Source organism: Pinus tabuliformis, chromosome X (genome assembly GCF_031772625.1).
Source record: "Pinus tabuliformis cultivar Carrire ecotype Pingquan chromosome X, CPIR1, whole genome shotgun sequence".
Lineage (NCBI taxonomy): Eukaryota > Viridiplantae > Streptophyta > Pinopsida > Pinales > Pinaceae > Pinus > Pinus tabuliformis.
The window spans coordinates 156,400,712-156,419,196 of NC_142308.1; the positions used below are offsets into that span (position 1 = coordinate 156,400,712).

An 18,485-nucleotide genomic window follows, 5' to 3' on the forward strand; every position below is an offset into this window, starting at 1 on the left:
TATGTCCTCCAATCAGAAATTATAGCATGTGGAACTGCACTTCATGGAGCTAAAGAGCAGCCTCATTACTCAAACCCCCTTATACAATTCGATATTGGATGCATGTGCTCAGGGTCCATCTAAGCCAGTTCCAGTTTGGCTTTCACCAGCTTTGAGTGGAAATCAAGCACCACATCCCACACTCAAATAGGATCTACCAGTTCTGCCATCTGCAGAAGACTAAGTAGGAGGACCACTTTATATTTCAATACCTCATCAATTATGAGATCCAATGACAATACTACTGCATTTACAATGTGATGTTCCCAAGAAATTAATTGCTCAAGAGATGAAGTAGCCTATCGATCCCCGTAGGCTATAGTCCTTGATAAGGGAAAACCCCAAAGAACCCAATGTTTGGGCAAGTTTTGGGGCAGCTGGGCAAAGAAACCCAAAGTTTGGGTTTTGAGTGAACTTCACTCAATCAATTAAGGAGACAATCCCCTCAAGAAAATCTATAAATACAAGAGGGTAGATTCATTTGAATCATCTTTGTGGATCATTTTCGGTGGTGAAAAATTCCACACTAGTTGACAAAACCTATTTTCTCTTTATTTTTACTTGTTCTAGCACAAGTTATTGGGCAGATTTTTCTGATCTAAAAGGGATTAACACACCAATTCAAACTCTTATGAGGCAGCATCCAATTAATTGAGTTGGATCGAATCTATTTCTTAAGTACTGTGAAGCCAATTCTGAGGCCAAAACCCTAATGGAGTCCTGGACAAAGAGAGATTAGACCATACAATTCTACTGTGGCAAGTCAAGATTTCTTTCTAAAGCAAAACCGCATACGAGTTTTCAAGCCAACATTTGCTTCCTTTCTAGATCGGTGAATCCTCTGATAAGGATTTTGTTGTCGCATAAAGTGTCTAGGCACCGTGACAACGCTCAGAGTAAGGGTTGTCACTCTTAATCCTTACTCACTCCATTTAGACTCTCTCCTAGACAAGTCAGGGGGGGTAGTCCCTAAGGTAAATGGATGAGGATAGCCTGTGAAACACGAGCTCTAGAAGGTTTTAATGATGGACAACTTGACGAATGTAAATGAGTCTTGATTAACTCAGATGAATAAATTAAACGCTAACGTAACCAAGACATGACCACAAGATAAAAATGATTATAGACCAGTGCCTTTATGTTCAATTAACCGTAGATTAAGAAAACAAGTTATCCAAAACAATTTTCCAATATATGACGAATAGTGACAATCATGACTGATCAATATAAAAGCCCAAAACGGTAATAAACAAGAGATTCTAGATTTAAAATAATTTTCATTAATGACTCAGATCTAGAATTAATTAACTTTCTCCTATACCCAATATAGATTTTAAAACACTAATCGCACTTTGACCATAGAAAAATCATGAAAATGCATTTAATCACCAAATAAAACCAAAAAACTTTAAATTAGAATTTTGATTATTCCTTAGGCAATAACTTGAATGAAGAAATCAAAATCTTTTAATGTGACGGAATTAAAATAAATCAAAGGGTTAAAAATTAAAATTTTAGTGGGCCATAGGCCACATTAAAATATTAAATGTGAAAGCGCAAATCCCTTTTTAGTTTATTTCCCTAGTCACTAGGATTAAAAAAAAATGATTTTTTTTTTTTACATTTTAGGAAAAAAAAAAAAAAAAAATTAATTTTTTAATTTTTAGATTTAAAAAAAAAATACAAAATTAAATACAAAATAAAAGGGAAATCACAAAAAATAAAATCATAAATAAAAATAAAATGAAATCAAAAAATAAATAAATAAATAAAACGCAAAAACAAAATAATTAAAATAAAACAAATTGAAAGTCAAGCAAAACAACAATAAAAGAAATCAAATCAAAATAAACAAATCGGCAAAGAGAAATATAATGAAATGATTTAATGAGAAACCTAAAACCTAGAGTAATAAAAATGAAATAAAAAAATCTAACTCATAACAAACAAAAGGAAACTAAATCGAAATTAAAATAAATGAATCTAACTAACGCAAAGAATAAAAATCAAATATTAAACTAACCTAAATCTAGACTAATTCATAACAATAAAAAAGGAAAATCAAATACGTTGTTTTGTGTTTGTTGTGTTATGCAGGTATGGCGGCAGAATGGAAGCAGGGACGGATGCTTGACGTGCAGCGAGATGGAGCAGTGGGGAGAGGATGAAGGAGAAGTTGCGAACAGGGTTCTACAAGCAGAGCAGAGGTGAAGGGACGCGGACAGGCGAATTGATGGAAAAGAGTTGCGTGGAGAGGAGGGTGAAGGTGTCTAGGCAGCATTGGAGAATATGGCATTGACGACGGCAAGAGCTAGGGAAGAGGACACAGACAGGGAGAGACTTCAATGTTCTGGCAGCAAAGGAATGAGGGAGGACAGCGAGGGTTAACAAGGTGAGTTGAGAGCGAAAAGGCAAGGGTAGAGGGAGACTGCAATGAGGAATGGACATGTAGATCAGTTGTAGGGGCAACGAATTTATTGCGATAGGGCTGCAGAGGGGCAAGGAGAAATGATGACAACGATGCGGAGCAGAGGGAAGGAGGGTTGCAAGCCAAGGGGGAGCTCGGGTAGCAAAAATGGTTGCGCGCGGGGAGAAGATGCAGCAGAAAACGGAAAAACCCAGGCAGCGAAAATGCTTCAAAAAAATTATGTTGGAAAACCCTCAAAATGCAAACAGAGAGAAACCTAGCAAAAGAAAACGGTAGCTAAAGAACCCAAAAAAATTCCAGAAAACTTTGATTATAATGTTATATTTCTGCTTAAGATTTACTAGTGAAACCCTTTAAAAATTATTTCCAAAAATAAAATTAATTAATTAATTAAAAATAATCAAATAAATAAATTAAAAATAAAAATAAAAACTATGCAAACAAAACCCCAGAGATCCAGATCTTACCCTCAAGGGCCTAGATTTGGACTCTACACGGGTTTCTTCCTCAGATCTATAACTGCACGACAACAATGAAACACTCAAACGATATATACAAAAACCCAGAAAAAACCCAAGTCAGAAAACCAAAAATAATTACAGATCTATGTGCAAGAATGGTAGATTTATCAGATTTTAGGAGTATGAAACCAACTCCGCTCCCAGATCTGATAATTTGAGGCTCTCAATAGCCAGATTTATCAATTTCATACATAACAAATGAAAAACTTCAGATTTTAAAGGAGGTGCTTAGCTCGAAGCCCTTCATGCATCACCAGTAAAATTCTTCTGATAAGCCCGAGATCAAATTAAGCTGGGCTCTTCAGAAAACATGGGTCGGAAGTTGGCTGGTCCAACTAAAAACTCCCCTGAATGCCCGATGATCTAGAAATCAACACTTTCCTGCAAAACTCAATTCAACCATCAAAATATAGCGAAAAAATGATAATAAAATTTCAGATAAATAGAGATACCTACTATTACATTCAAAATTTAAATTATCACTTAAACCCTAGAGACTGAGCAAGATACCTGTACTCAAATCACTCTTTAGAAGCTATCATCAATGGCTAAAAAAAATTTACCCATGAAAAACGACACTTCGTACAGTATTTCCATTAAGAGTAACAACGGTGAAAATTAACCCCAAAGTCTTTCTTTATTATTCAGAAAAAGATTACATGAGCTTTTCACTTAGCACACGACTCAAAGGGAGGATGAATTGACTGACAAATGACTTCCTATTTAAAGATAGATCCTCCAACAGCGAGTTTGAGTGACCCTCGTCAAAGCAATCCCGACCGTTGATGAGAATCAAAATTTCTTTTAATCTCATCCGTCGAAATTTTATATTCTTGAGGAAATTCGAATTTTTCAATTAAATGCATTTTAATTAATTCAAAAATTAAAGTTTTGAAATAATTTCCTCAAAATTTTGACTTTGACTTAACCCTAGGGATCAAAGGCTTAAAATTTATCAAAATAATTAATTTACCTTAGTCCCTGGACCTCTTAAAATTTAATCTTTAAGGACTGACGAATTTTGCCTTTGGAGAATTTGAATTTACCTAAGACCTAGAATTAATTAAATTGTTGGCTTAAGATTTTAATTAATTTTTGGCCAGAAAATTAAATTAATGAACCTATGAGGGGATAAATTATTTTTCCAACCCTCAAGACACTTTACATCATGATTTTCATATTTTTTGTATCTCAAGGGGAAAAACCCATTTGTAAAAGACCCTCACAGACTACCCATTTCTATGACACAAATATAATCCAGCAGACCAAGCAATTTGTGATAAAATAACTTAACCAAATTGTTAGGATTATTCCCAAATCACTTTTACATAGACTCGATCTAGAACACTAGGACTCGCCTAAGATCCTAGTGACAAAATCCATTCCGGCTTTGGGGTAAGACTGAAGGAAAACTCTACCGACCATCCGAGAATGGATCGATGAGACAAAAAACCTCCTGGAATGTAAATCGTCACCAGAAAAGTAGGTTTGCCTAGACAATTACATACATGACACAGATCTGCTGAGATTATTTACATCATATACATGCAGAATGGGTTTACATTATAACATGATAATCAGGTTGATGCTGATAGTTGGACGGCACGGACACATCGATTAGGCACTATCCCTTTTGCAAAAAAAGGGGGTGTAATGCTATGGGTCGTTCACACATAGTGGTCAACAGATTCCATCAAAGAAACTTGAGGATCTTTCACATCCTCACCTTGCAGATGTTTCCTTAAGGACTATTGTGTGATGATCCCAGTCGATGATGACCTCTACTTCTTTCTATAAGTACCACTTGAGATTTCAATGAGGTTTCCAACAGCTCTTATCAATAGAATTTTATTCCAGACATTCTTTCCGCTTCCCATGTCACGAGCTCTTACTTCTAATGCTTCTATTATGATGTTATTTTCTAATCTGATGCATCCTATCTTACTTACATTGCTTCCTATCTAGAAATTTCAAGTGAAAAGTACATTCTAGTGAAGAAAATCATCTCAGTCATAGTAGAGATCTTTTACTTCTTCCTTCTTAGGTTTCTTTGTCTAGGGTTTTTTTACTTCCTCAGCAATATGGGCTTCTTCCCTATCTCTCTTGTCCTTATTACATTTAGGACAATCTCTTCTACAGTGACCAAGTTCTTGACATCCATAGCATCTTACCTTAGCCATGTTATTCCGTTTCTTTTGAGGACCAAACTTTCCAAATTTCCCTTTTAAGTTTTCTCCTTGTCATAGCAGCGTATGTTGATTCTGCTCATTTGGTCCTACATCAACCTTTGCTTTCAGTCTGGTTTCTTCAATCTTACAGAGTGACCATAGATCTTGAAATGGAGTAGTCTATTTCTTCCCATATAAACTTGAAGTGAAGTTACCCCATTGTTCTAGTAGTGTATTTAGTACCACTGTGGTCATCTCTCTATCAGACATGACTTCTCCTAGCTCTTGTAGTTGATCTTGAATTTCTGATATCCTCATGAAGTATGAGGCTATTCCATCTTCCTTGGACATCTTCAGTTTGTAGAGTTCTTGCCTTAATGAGATTACTTCTCCTGCAATACTTACAGAAAACAACTCTACCAATTTGTCATATATAGCTTTTGCAGTCTTCAAGTTTGATACATATGGGATTAGAGAGTCTTTTATAGATTCTATAAGAATCCTCTGGGCACTCACTTCTCCCTTCATGAATCTAGCATGTGCTTGAGTATCTTCTTTTGGAGGTTGGGTTATCGACCGCTTGATGTGATCCATGACCTCATTCTCAATAAGATTTAGGTTTGCCCTTTTCTTCCATGCAAGGTAATTAGCAACCCCAACCAATTTGTTACTTTCCTTGCAAAAATAAATTTTGTTATTATCAGATATAATCATAGACTTACTTGAGAAATTGATGCTTGCTTCCTCCTTAATCTCGATGCTGATAGAGGATTTGTTTCTTGAGAGATTGATCAGGGAGAGCTTCATTCACAATCCTTCTTGAATGTTTTAGTCTTCCTTCTTTTGTGAAAATGGTTTCAAGACTCTTGCTGGTGTAGATTTCTTCGAGCTAGGGTTTTGAAGATCTTGACCTTTGGTAGCCCTTGAATCTGCTACGATCCTTCTTTGAGGCTTGATATCTTCTTGATTGAATGCCCCTTCTTGACTTCAGCACCTAAGCTCTGATACCATGTTAAGAAATCTAGGGCATAAGGAGTTTAAAAGATTTCTTTGCTTTATAGTCTTCTCTTCGTTTTATTATTATTGTCTTTTTCATCAAGACAAATACCAATATGCACAATAAAAGACAAGTGACACAGTATGTAGGCTAGTCAGCCAGGGCCAAAACCTCTCACTTCTTGAGAGGAAAACCCGGTCAAAATTCTTCTTATAGATCTTCAATTGACGAATACCAAGACCATGACAAAAACCCTTGACTCTAGTATCCTCCCAAGAACCTTGTCACTAACCTTGATGTTCTGACTCTTCTCTGCCTTGACTTCCTTCTTGATCTCGAAATGCTCTCCTCAACTTCCTCTAGAGAAACTCGGTCTCTATCCTTCACACTACTCTTCTCAGCTTCCTTGGTCTCTATCCTTCACACTACTCTTCTCGGCTTCCTCGGTCTCTAGACTCGACACTCGCTTCCTCTAGAGAATCTCAGTCTCATTGATTTGATCTCTATCTCGGTCATCCAGAACAAGTACCCCAGAAGAATCCTTCTTTCGCTGACCCCAGAAGAATCCTTCCTTCACTATCCCCAGAAGAAACTCTCCTTCGTTATGCCCAGGAGAATCCTTCTTATCCCTTCTTCACACTTCTCTTTGTAGCCTCTTCTTCGCACTTCACTTTTCAGCCTCTTCTCCGCACTTTTCTTTACTGAATTGCTTGTCGAGTTGCTTGCCTCTAAGTGAGGCCGAGTGTGGCTACTTATACACCTCATCTCATGTCCCTTAGGCCGACATGATCTCGAGTAGGTAGTTGACTTCTTCTAGCAAGTTCTTCCATCGTTGTAGGTCGACTTGAAGAGGATAAGTGACAAGGTCTTGGAGGATACCTTACATAGACAAATTTGACCTTTTACAAAGTGTAACATGACTTCATTACATGACAATGACTCTATCATTTTATGACTAGAAGACAAATAGTTCCTAAGGACTCTCAATAGGAGTCTTGACTCAAAAATAAAAATCTTTTGGTCATGAAACCCATGAAGCAAGCAATAAAATAATTTTATTTCTCTTTTGTACATCTCATTACATAAAATCATGATTACATGTCATTATGAAGACCAAACCTAGTTACACTTTTCAACAATATGGTGGATAGAATCTTCGCTTGGGCTATATTGCGCATTAATTTTTCTGAAGCGTTTTAGCCATTCTTTCAAGGAAAAAATATCATAAAAATTATTTTCTCAAAATCTATTTTAAAACCCCATGTATATTTTGTAAATAAATTTTGTAATTTAAATTGTAAATTATTTTTCTAACTTGGGTTGGGGTTTTTAGATTCATTTTGTATATATTTGGGGTTTGGGTGTTGTAAATTTTATTTTTGCAGGTTAGATCAAGGAGTCAAGTGGAAGAAGAGCTAGATCTAGGCCCTTGAGGGTAAGATCTAGTCTCTTGGAATTTTTTGCAAGGTTTCCATGGAAGAATTTTCAGAAAATCAAAGAGCTGAAGCATAAAAAAATTTGGAGCAAGGGTTTCAAGCTTTTCAGGGCTTCTAGCCTCGATTTTGCCTTCCTAGGCCTCAGCGTCAGCCTTTCTCCCTCTAGTGTCTTGGTTTCTAGCCCTCCCAAGGCTAGCCATGACCCTTAGGGGTTGCGGCTTCCCTTCTATAACCTAGTTGCAGGCCCAAAAGTCCTTGCGACCTCCTCTTTGGCCCTCCTAGGCCTGTCGCAGGCCTTCCCTCCTCCTCCCTCCTCTCGGCCTCCCCTCTCTTAGCCTCCTTCCCTCTCAGCCTTCCTCCCTCCTCAGCCATCTTCTCCCTCTCTCCCTAAGCCGCAACCCTCTAAAGGCTTGCGGCTCCCTTTCCTTGGCCTTTAGGCCCTAGGCCATAGGCCTTAGGCCTTCTCCTAAGCCCCTAAACCTTATTCATCCCCGACGGTAGCCTCATTGGGCATAGTGTTGCCTCTTTGAGGCCTTATTCTTCATCCTTAGGCCCCAATTTACCATCCTGGCTCTTTTATCCCCACAAATTCAGCTCCCCTAGCCTTGTTCTCCATTTTCTTGGCCTCTTTTGCCCTAAATTGACCTGAAACCCTAATCTGAAGTTTTAAGGCTAAATACTTGGCGGTTTTGCAGGCTTAAGGTCTCAAAATTCATATTTTTCAAGTAGCAACGTGATCCCAAAATTTCAACCGTGGGATCTTCAAGGCCTTGGGCCTAGGGTTTGACCTCTAAACAACTAAAAAAAAATTAGGATTTTTTGGAGAAAAATCGGGATTAAATCATGATTTTTTCAAAAGGAAAAAAACACCGATTTAATCCGTAAATTTAATCATTTTAAGGAAAAAAATCACAATTTTTTTTAAAAAATTGCAATTAAATCGCAATTTTTGCAACCTTGGTTACAGCAGTCAAATCATTAATATCTAAGCCCTAAAACCACATTTTAATTGGTCAAAATCAATTAAAATTGCAAAATCTAAACTTTCACAAGTTTTGGCCACTTGGTCATCTCTAATTTTACCTAGATCTAACTTTTCAGATTGCTAGAATTTATTGCATAACTGTGAAATTCAAGCCTGAAATATTTCTGAAGCATATTCTTAATAAAAATCAAAAAGTTTGAATTTTCAGTGTCTAGTAAAAACTTACTATTTTTAAACATTTTGGGCATCATCCTCAGTGTTTTTAGCTTGTTGATCTGTCACTAATTTACTATTGTAATAAATTTATCAATTTTGGAATTTCTGAATCACACTTCCTAAAAGCCCTAAAATTTGAAATTTTTGAGCTCTTGTGCATTTTTATTATTTTTTGGCATATTGACCATCTATTTTTAGCATCTTTAGCTTGCTGATTTGTGGTTGTTTACTGTTGTAAACTAACAATCAGATCTGAAATATCACTGAATACATCATCACTAAGTAGGCTAAATAAGTTCATTTACATTTGTTGGTCATTGAGAAATTTTATGTTTTATGTCCAAGGCAAATTTCATGATTTGAAGTGGTTTTCTCACTGCTGTTATAACGTTGATAAACTCTGAATTTTCACTGCTAATATAAATTATCATAAATTTGAAATTGGCTTATATCATCTTTGCACTCAGAATCTGGCATTGATCTTGTTGATTGGCATAATACATTGTGTTAATAATCATTGGTGGATAAGTTGGTTACTTGAAATTTACACTTGTATCCCATAGCACTTGTTGTTTTAAGATTGTACCACAACATTGTTAAGTACTCTTGCGTTAAGACAAATTTCACATAAATACTTAAATAACTTAAGCAATCTTAACTCAAGATAATCTCACCCATAATCTATTGCATAAGCATATAAGATTCAGATCGCATTAATAATTTACCTCCTAGCATAAGCTAAGTTGAAAGAGATATAGGACAACCCTTCTCACCTAGCTTGAGGGGCCTCGGCAACTCTTCAGTGGTTAACACGGTGACTTTGCAGTCATCAGAACCATGGTCTCTGCAGCGCCGGAGGCATCGGGTGATAGGGGCACAACGGAAAGTATCATTAATCAAACCCTAGCCTGCTTCATGTTGGCCTCCTTCCCACAACCTACCTTGGAGCCCAACTTCAAAATAGTTAAAGAAAGGTTACATCTAGATTAGGCATTTAATTAAAAATAACCAAGATCTTTGCATCACACATAGGTCATAGGTTTGCATATCATTCAGATTAGTCAATCATCTTAAGCAGCAAGTGTCCATCCGATCATTTGGTTCCATTTTACTATAAGCAAGAATTTGTAACTCCATTAAGGCACTAGTCTCATACTTTAAAATTTAATGTAATCAATAATCTTGCTCGAATTTAACCAATTGGCTAGGCCGCATATCAGTGTCTCTGAAACAAGTTGGTTTCCAACTTGTTTTCCTTCATCTCATTCCATAGGGACTACCCCCCAAAGCCTTTTGTTGGAAGACAGCAAGAACGAAGTGGGCGGGGATTAGAGTGACAACCCCTGTCCTGAGTGTTGTCCAGGTCTGTACAATCCGGGCAACAGGACCAAACCCCATACAAATCCAAAGGTATAAAATGGGTATATCAGCATTAGACAAGTTGTTCCCTGACAGGGAGGAGTGCGCTAGATTGCATCTTGAATTAGGCAAATACTTCACTAGCACTGGAGTGTTTGGTTCTTTGCATGCAATGGAAGATAGGGTCAAATTTGATGTTGTCACATGGTGGGACGCGTATGGCGGCTAGGGGACCTTTGGCAAAATTGGCAAAGAAAGTGCTTTCACATGTTATAAAATACTTCTTTTGCAGAGAAGTGTTGGAGCACCTATAGCTTCATCCATTATGTAAGAAGAAAAAACCTCAATGAAAATTGGGCAAAAAGCTTGGTTTCTGTGCACTAAAATTTGAGGTTGTTGACACATTATTTTGATTGGACTCGTGATGATACATCAAATATATATTGGGACAACAACCCAGAGGAAGATAATTTGGAGGATGGAGCTATACATCTAGAACATGGTTGCAGGGGAGCGCCCTCGCCACCTCTCGAAACCGCTCCCAAAGCGTGGTCCCTTCAAGAGCAGATTGGGAGCAACCCTAGGAGCACGCCACCTAAAAAAAATTCACTCCCTTACTTTTTTTGCAAATGTTTTTATGCAAACACGTTCGAAACGCAACTTTTTTTTGGAAGAAACAAGAATTTTTTTAGTGGTGCAGCCTAATGATCAACCCTATGGCCCTAGTATTGATATGCAATTCATGATAATGTTAAATTCTTAAAGTAAAAGTAACATTCTTCTTTATCTTTCGTTTTCATCCTTTTACTTAAATTTTTAACATTAACATGAAATGGCTCAGGATATTTGAGAGTGGTTCCAACCTCATTAGATTTCATATGGAGAAAGTAGAATTTTAGATCTCACTCAAAATCTAGCAGACTTATCTGATTTTCACGATTTCAGGATTGGGGGGATTGCAATGTTTCCATTGGATTTTGTCATGTACTAGGATATGGAACTCGTCAAGAGCACCAATCCCTATATGTACATTGATGTTAGTGACATTTGTTGTCGAAATCGTCTATCATGACCCTACTAAAAATGTACCCATCACTCAAACAAAATCTTGACATGCTACTTTTTTTCTATCTTATGTTAATGCTTAGAGGGTGATATTAATGACAAAGATCCCAAGATAGGCAATGATTCTGATGATATATAGGTATTTGTTGTAGCATGAATTTTTTGGATGATAAAAGCCATCTAGAGTCTGTTTGTTGATGTATTTTCGATTCAGAGATGGATTGCACTCGATGTTATTTTGGTTATGTGCACCCTTACATGCTATATAAATCAAAACTTTTAACTTGTGGACCTGTGGTTGACGAAGATTGTAGCTACTAGATGATTGATGCTATATGGTTTAATCCATGTTTTTATGCTTTTTATAACTAATTCATCATTCTACATGTTTCTAAGAAATTAGACATTTCTTGTGGCGGTAGGAAGCCCAAGCATTAACAATAGGTAATAGATTTACTTGTCTTTTCTAGTTTCTAGTAGTTTTCATAATTGTTGACTCTTTCATATTTATTATGATATTTTTTGTAAACAATATATGACAATTTAAGTTTGAAGTTTGAAGTTGGCAATAATAACTCATTGGTAATGAATTATGAATATGATGCTTTGTGAAAGTTGCAAGTTGAAACATTTCATTTCATGTTAGATATTCTTTGTTATCATTTGGTTACTTGGTAATGGTTACAAGTACATTACAACTTTAGTGATCAATGATGATAAATGTTATATATCGAATTTTGAAAGCATGAAACTTTAAGATTGATGAATCAAGTGACTCGATATGTTGTATGTTATTAATTTGTGGGCGTGGCTGATGAGGATTATAACTTCTAGATGATTGATGTTATATGGTTCAATCCATGTTTTTATGTTTTTATATCTAAATCATCATTCTACATGTTTTTGTTGACATATATGCATCAAAATATATATTAATAAAAATTCACTCCCAATTCGCTCCTAAACCAGGAGCTTTTGAAAATATCGCTCCTCGCTCTTGCGCCCAAGTATGTCAAATTTAGGCAACAACGGTATGTTTTATGCTTTAGAGCAATTTTACTTCAATTTCTTTATTAGCCCAATATCAATATCCAGTTTAACAATCACATCAACATGATAGCAAAATGTATATATAACATAAACATAAACAATAGTAGACAAGCCAAGACAAGAGGACACAAGATGTGGCACCAGCCAGGGGCAAACCCTTGATCAATTCTTCTTTTAGTCTTCAATAGTTCAGCGGAGAGAGATAGTACAATTTACAAATTCTGATAATTTAGAACAGCAACGAAAGAGCCCTAACCAAAAAAGTCAACGTTGTTCAATAGGGTAGAATTGACCCTTAAAGATTCGATCAACTTCAATCAACTTCGGTCTCCAAACATCAAAATGAAACATCCTTCAAAACGGTCAAATTCAACCCAGTCAAAGTTTGGTCAAACAGTCAACCTGCGTCCAACCCTAACCACAGTCAACGCTAGTCAAATAGTCAACGGATTGCCTCAATTTTTGTGCCCAGAAATGTGGCCTACCCAAACAGAAATTCCTCACACAAAATCACATTCAAAGATGGTCAACACAGTGAAAATAGCCTCCTGAAGTTTTCGGTCAAATCTGGCCAACGCAAGGACAGCAAGAAAAAAGTGTTTCCTTCGCACGTGTGGAGAGAGAGTGAAGCCCTGAAATCCATACCCAATCAAATGAGGAGAGAGAGATGTACAAAGAGATGAGTGTGTCCAAATGAGGATGAGGCATCATGTATTTATAGGCTAACGTTGAGGATGAATAGACATGACCGTTGGGTTTCTAAGCCTACATGAGTTTGTTGGCCGACCTTGATAATTTGTCCATAATATAAATAAATTAATATCTTCATTTGTACATGTCAGAATCGGATGATCTTTAGATCAATCCTACACCTCTCGGAGAGAGGAATCCAAAAAAAATATCAACTGTCATAAATAAGATGACCCATGTAGAGTTTGGCCCTAATTGCCAATTTTAACACTCCCTCTCAACTAGGGAGAACTCCACCTGCTAATCCATCTGCCAATTTGTACTATCCCTGCCATCATTGCACTGCTCTGCTGAACTATGAAGAAGAAGAAGTGATTGATAATGTATCATAATCATACCATTCTCTACTGACCCAAAGTCGGTCCCAATCAAAAGAGAGTGTCTCATACCACTCTTACTGCCCCGAAGTCAGTTCCAATCAAAAGAGAGTGTCTCATACCACTCTTACTAACCCGAAGTCAGTTCCCATTGATCCCAGATCAATATCGGACATCTTAGCATAGGGAGTATGGTAGTACACGATGCATCCATCGGTAGTACTATAGTCCCTATCCTCATTTCCCTACTCATTGGCCAGATGAGAGGTACTTCCCACAAGTCCCAGACTGCATGGGTAGGATGTCTCAGCAAGAGAAGGATGAACCACTCGTCCTGCTCACATGTCGCCAAGGGGTATCATAGGGGTAGGCTGAACCACTCACCCTGTACACAACAAACCACTAGGGGAAGGTTGAACCACTCACCCTATGGTTGCTCACCGCTCCAAGAAGTACCCCAAGCCCCCTAGAGCTCCCAGAGCTCAATGTCCATCTCATACAGGACCCTCATAAGAGGGTCTCTCCAAGACCCCAAGTCGTTTTCGGAAGGCCAAGAATTTGACCTTCCCCAAGGGCTTGGTCAGAATATCGGCAACCTGCTCATCAATCCCAATGTGACGGAGCCTTATTGCTCCTCGTTTTACCATATCCCGGATAAAGTGGTACTTGATATCTATATGCTTGGAGCGATCATAAAATACGGGATTCTCTAATAATTGGATCCCACTCTGGTGAAGGATTTACAATAATCATACATTAAAATATCAGAGACATAATAAACCAGACATGGCGAAAAAGACCTCAGCCTTGATGTATTCCTCACATTCTCATTATTAAAATAATGTTTATGATACATATAAATACATGAAGAGAATTTGTCTCAAGATAGTGCATCTATCTTGGACACTATGGTTGAGCAAATCTCTCAACCAAAAACTAATCTAGGAGCCTAACTAGTTGGAGAGAATCTCTCAACCAACTAGACCTAAACTGACTCATAACTTTGAGGAACAAACCCAATCTAGAAAGGTAGGAATAAATCCTAACTTTCATGATTTTAATTAATTTAATTATTTTGGGCTTAGAATTGTTTCCATCACATGAGAGTGAGGCTAACATTCCCCCCCTCAATCATAAGTCCAAAATAAGAACCAGGAACTATCTTCCAAGTTCTCATGCTGAAACTGTTGATCCTCAAAAAACACTGCCTGAAAAACTGCCAAACATGGATGTTGAAAAAACTCCAATTTGAAGAGAACATGAATCAGCTGCAAGTCTAATTCATCTCTAAAAGTTGCTTGACAACTCCATCAAGTGCCAAGCTGCAAAAGGATCCATCTGTCCTTCAATCAGCATCCTTTGTCCATTGACAAAATGTTGATGACACCCACTGGCGAATTTGCTTTGTCCACTGACAAAATATTGAGAACGCCCACTGGCGAATTTGCTGATGTCGAAACTACTCACTGTTGTTTGGTGAAAACTACTCATTGGCTACTTTAAGGAAGATGATGATTGCCCACTGTCTACTTGATGTTGAACACCCACTGGTTGTTGATGATGATCGCCCACTAGCTGAGTTGATTATGTCGAAAATTGTTCACTACTGCTTGTTGATGTTGTCGAAACTTTCGGTTTGACAAACTTCAATTCCATTATTATCATTTCCCCCCCTTTGTCAGCTAAAAGAAGAGATATTCGACATTTGATTTTGGAACTCCCCCCCTTCAAGTGTAGGAGAGTTTCACAATACTCATTTTACTATAGAATTTGTCTTCATGTGAGACTGAATCCTTTGGTAACAAATAGACCACTGTTTCAGTAGATGACCACTTCCAAGGATCAATCCATGCATAATTGATCTTCACTCTGGGTGGTTGATTTCGCTTGCAGTATCTTCCGGATAAATGATTTTTTCTTGCCACAATGGTCATAAGGATGGAGGTCAAGACATTTAGTCTCCATATGGCCATTTCACTTACAATGGTTACACTTAACCATATTCTGATCACTATCTAGAAAATTAGCACTTACAAAATCAACTGGTTTTGAGAAATCTGGAACAAACAAAGTGTTTTCTTTGTTGTATCCTAGGCCATGTCAATCTTTGTTGAAGGGAATTTCTTCCCAAGGTCTAATCACTTTCTTGGAAAGGCTATCCTGTTGTTGCTCTTCATACTTGTTGTTGTTGCTAACATTCTGTCCTTGATCTATTAAATCTGTTGTATCCCACTGGGCATCAATCATTAATAGTTCATTGGTTTGACATGTTGCATCAAACTGATCAATTTGATCTTTGGTACTACTTGTTGCATCATTAAGTAGTACAATTGGTTGGTTGAGATCACTTGTGTCACAACTTATATCAACCTGATTGATTAGTTCATTTGTGTCACAACTTATATCAACTTGCTTGACTAGATCATCTGTGTTCCAACCTTCATTAATAAGTTGAATAAGATCACTTGTATCACAACTTTCATTTGCTGTTGTGATGAGGTCTTCTGTGTCACAACTTGCATCTGTCTTCTCTGCACATTGTGCATCTAGTAAATCTTGCTTTTCACTTAACTTAATTTGAAGTGCATGAATGAGTTTTTCTTTCACTTCGAGCTCAATTTGAAAGTCTTTCGCTACTTCTAATGTACTGGTCATTTGATTGATTAAGGTTTGACTTTGCTTCAACTTCCATTCTAGTATTTCAATTGTGCTATGTAACTCATGATTGCAATCTTTCAGCTCTTTAAGCTCCAATTCTGTACTTTGAAGACGTTTTCCTCCTTTACCATGTTGATCTTTAACACGCTCGCTTGAACTTGCTTTAATCAATTTTATGCTTGCTTGATTTGCTTCAATTAACTTCACACTCACTTGAATTTTGTGACGCTCACTTGATTTTGTATTTGCTTGATTCTCTTGCTTGATGTTTGTTTTGATTGTTTCTTGAATTGCACGCTCGCTTGCTTTAGAGTTGAACTCACTCGCTTGACTGATCAAAAGAAGGGTGTCGAATACTATCGAAAATGCACCCAAGAGAAACGCTTGCAATGATTTGAATGACTCAGTTAAAAAACAATTGGTTCCCTATCAATTTAAAGCTTGGGTGTTGGTTTCAACCGAGAATGCACCCTTACAATTCAACTCAATTTGACTTTGATTACAAGCTAACTTACAAATTATGATTTGCAAGTTACGGTTTTGTATTGAGCTTATTCTTAAAAAAAATGGTGCAAGTGCATTTTCCAAAAACATTGTTTTTGAATTTATGCGAATGTTGTTGATGTAGATGACAGCTTCATTAACTTGACTAGATGTTGATGTAGAATCGTCTTTAAATGCTAATGTTGACAACTTGATTATGTGTTGTAGCTTCTTGATTGCTTGTAGGTTACTTGATTACATAAGCTTGAAGAGAATTTATTATGTGCATGCATTTGTTTAATTTGTTGTGTACTCCATGTGTACCATATTACAAGGAGAGTGTCAAAACTAGACACAAAACATAAGCAACATCAAGAATCATGCGCCATCACAAACATACTCATGGTGTACCTAAGATCCCCTTATTCAATTTTGGGCAGATCTAGAACAGAATCACCACCAAAAAGATATGTTTTATTAAGTATCGAGTACATAAGCAATCAACTACACCCTTATAACTCCATTATTGACACTATTTAGCAACAAAGTTCTATCTTGAAAACTTTAACTTTGACTTGACTTTTGTAATGGACTTGATTAAGTCACTCCAAAAATGTTCACTTATCACTCCAAATATTACAAAAAAAAGTTTACCTTATAAATCCAAAATTTAAAATCTTAATTTTCACTAGATTTCAACTCCATTTCCTAAGATAAGGACTCATCTCATACAAAATACTACACCTTATTACACCTCCAAATTACAAATCTTTAATGATAATCCTTTTTTAAAGTTCCATTAAGATAAAGTCACTTTAAAAAGTGAGATAACCTTTATGATATCCCTTTTTAAAAAATGATATGAACATTTCAAGCTTTATCCACCTATTAAAAAAATATGAAGCCCCTTTTTAAATAAGAGAATTAAAAAGTGAATTCAAGTTTATGAAGTCACTAGAAAAAGTGAACGAATCTCCCTCTTTTTGAAAGGTCAAAGCACACTTTAAACGATTCATAAAACGCACCTTTAAAAATATTCTTTAGAGAAGTAGCTCAACGCTGGTCTTTTTAAATGTCTACTTTGTCCACGTTGGTTCAACGATACATTCATGTTGCAGAAGTTCAGGCAACAGCGAAAAATCTGGCATGGTATTATCTTTCACGCAGGTCCTGTCCACGCATAGTCAGCGTTTTCACGTTGGCTTTCTTCGCTACTGTCTACTTCACCGATTTTTCACACTATCTCAAAACTCCTCTATTCTGGATTTCTTTCACACTGTCTTTTTTAGCCACAAAAGACACATCGGAATTCCTGCTTCAACAAAAGCACAAATTATGCACGGAGGTAGCGGTTTTATTCACCGATTCTGCAACATAACACTAGGGACGAACCCCAAACATGTATAGCCACACTCCGCAGGCATTGAAACTTTGAATAAACGGCAACGACTTGTAACCAACAAACACAAACACGATTCGTCTGCATACCTCGGTGATGGCACCTACAAGCCAAGAATTCAACAACTAGGGAAACCCTAGCCATGGAGAGTTGGAAGCAACAAGGCTCCAATCCATTCCTCTCTCGCTGTACTTTTATGTTGACAGACACAACAGTAGAAAGAGTAGGCAAAAATTGTTGTTGTATGATCATTTGAAGGATGCGAATAAAAGAATACAACTAATTTTGAAAACTAAAACCAGCAGGAGATGATAAAAATGATGAAAGAGTTCCTTGAGAAATAGTGCATATCAGTAAATATCCACATCTCTTTTAGCTTGAGTATTTGTTCAAATATGATTCACTATTCAACCAAATGAACTGTAAGACAATGATGCCAATACCACTTCCATATTTCCAGAAACTGAAATACCAAAAGTTTTGATACACAGTGTGCACTTTAATTATCCATCTTAAGAAGCTTGATCATTTGTGTTGTCACACTTCCAATCAAAAGCCAGTAAGCCTCTAGTAAATAGACAAAACAAACATCAAAATCCTTCTATAACCTCATG

The 18,485-nt window shown here is 36.8% G+C and overlaps 1 protein-coding gene across 2 annotated transcripts in view; it reads right to left on the bottom strand.

Moving 5' to 3' along the window:
* LOC149138927 (GPI transamidase component Gpi16 subunit family protein) overlaps positions 1-18,485 on the bottom strand; it is a 117,055-nt gene that overhangs the window by 66,340 nt on the left and 32,230 nt on the right. The window lies entirely within an intron of this gene.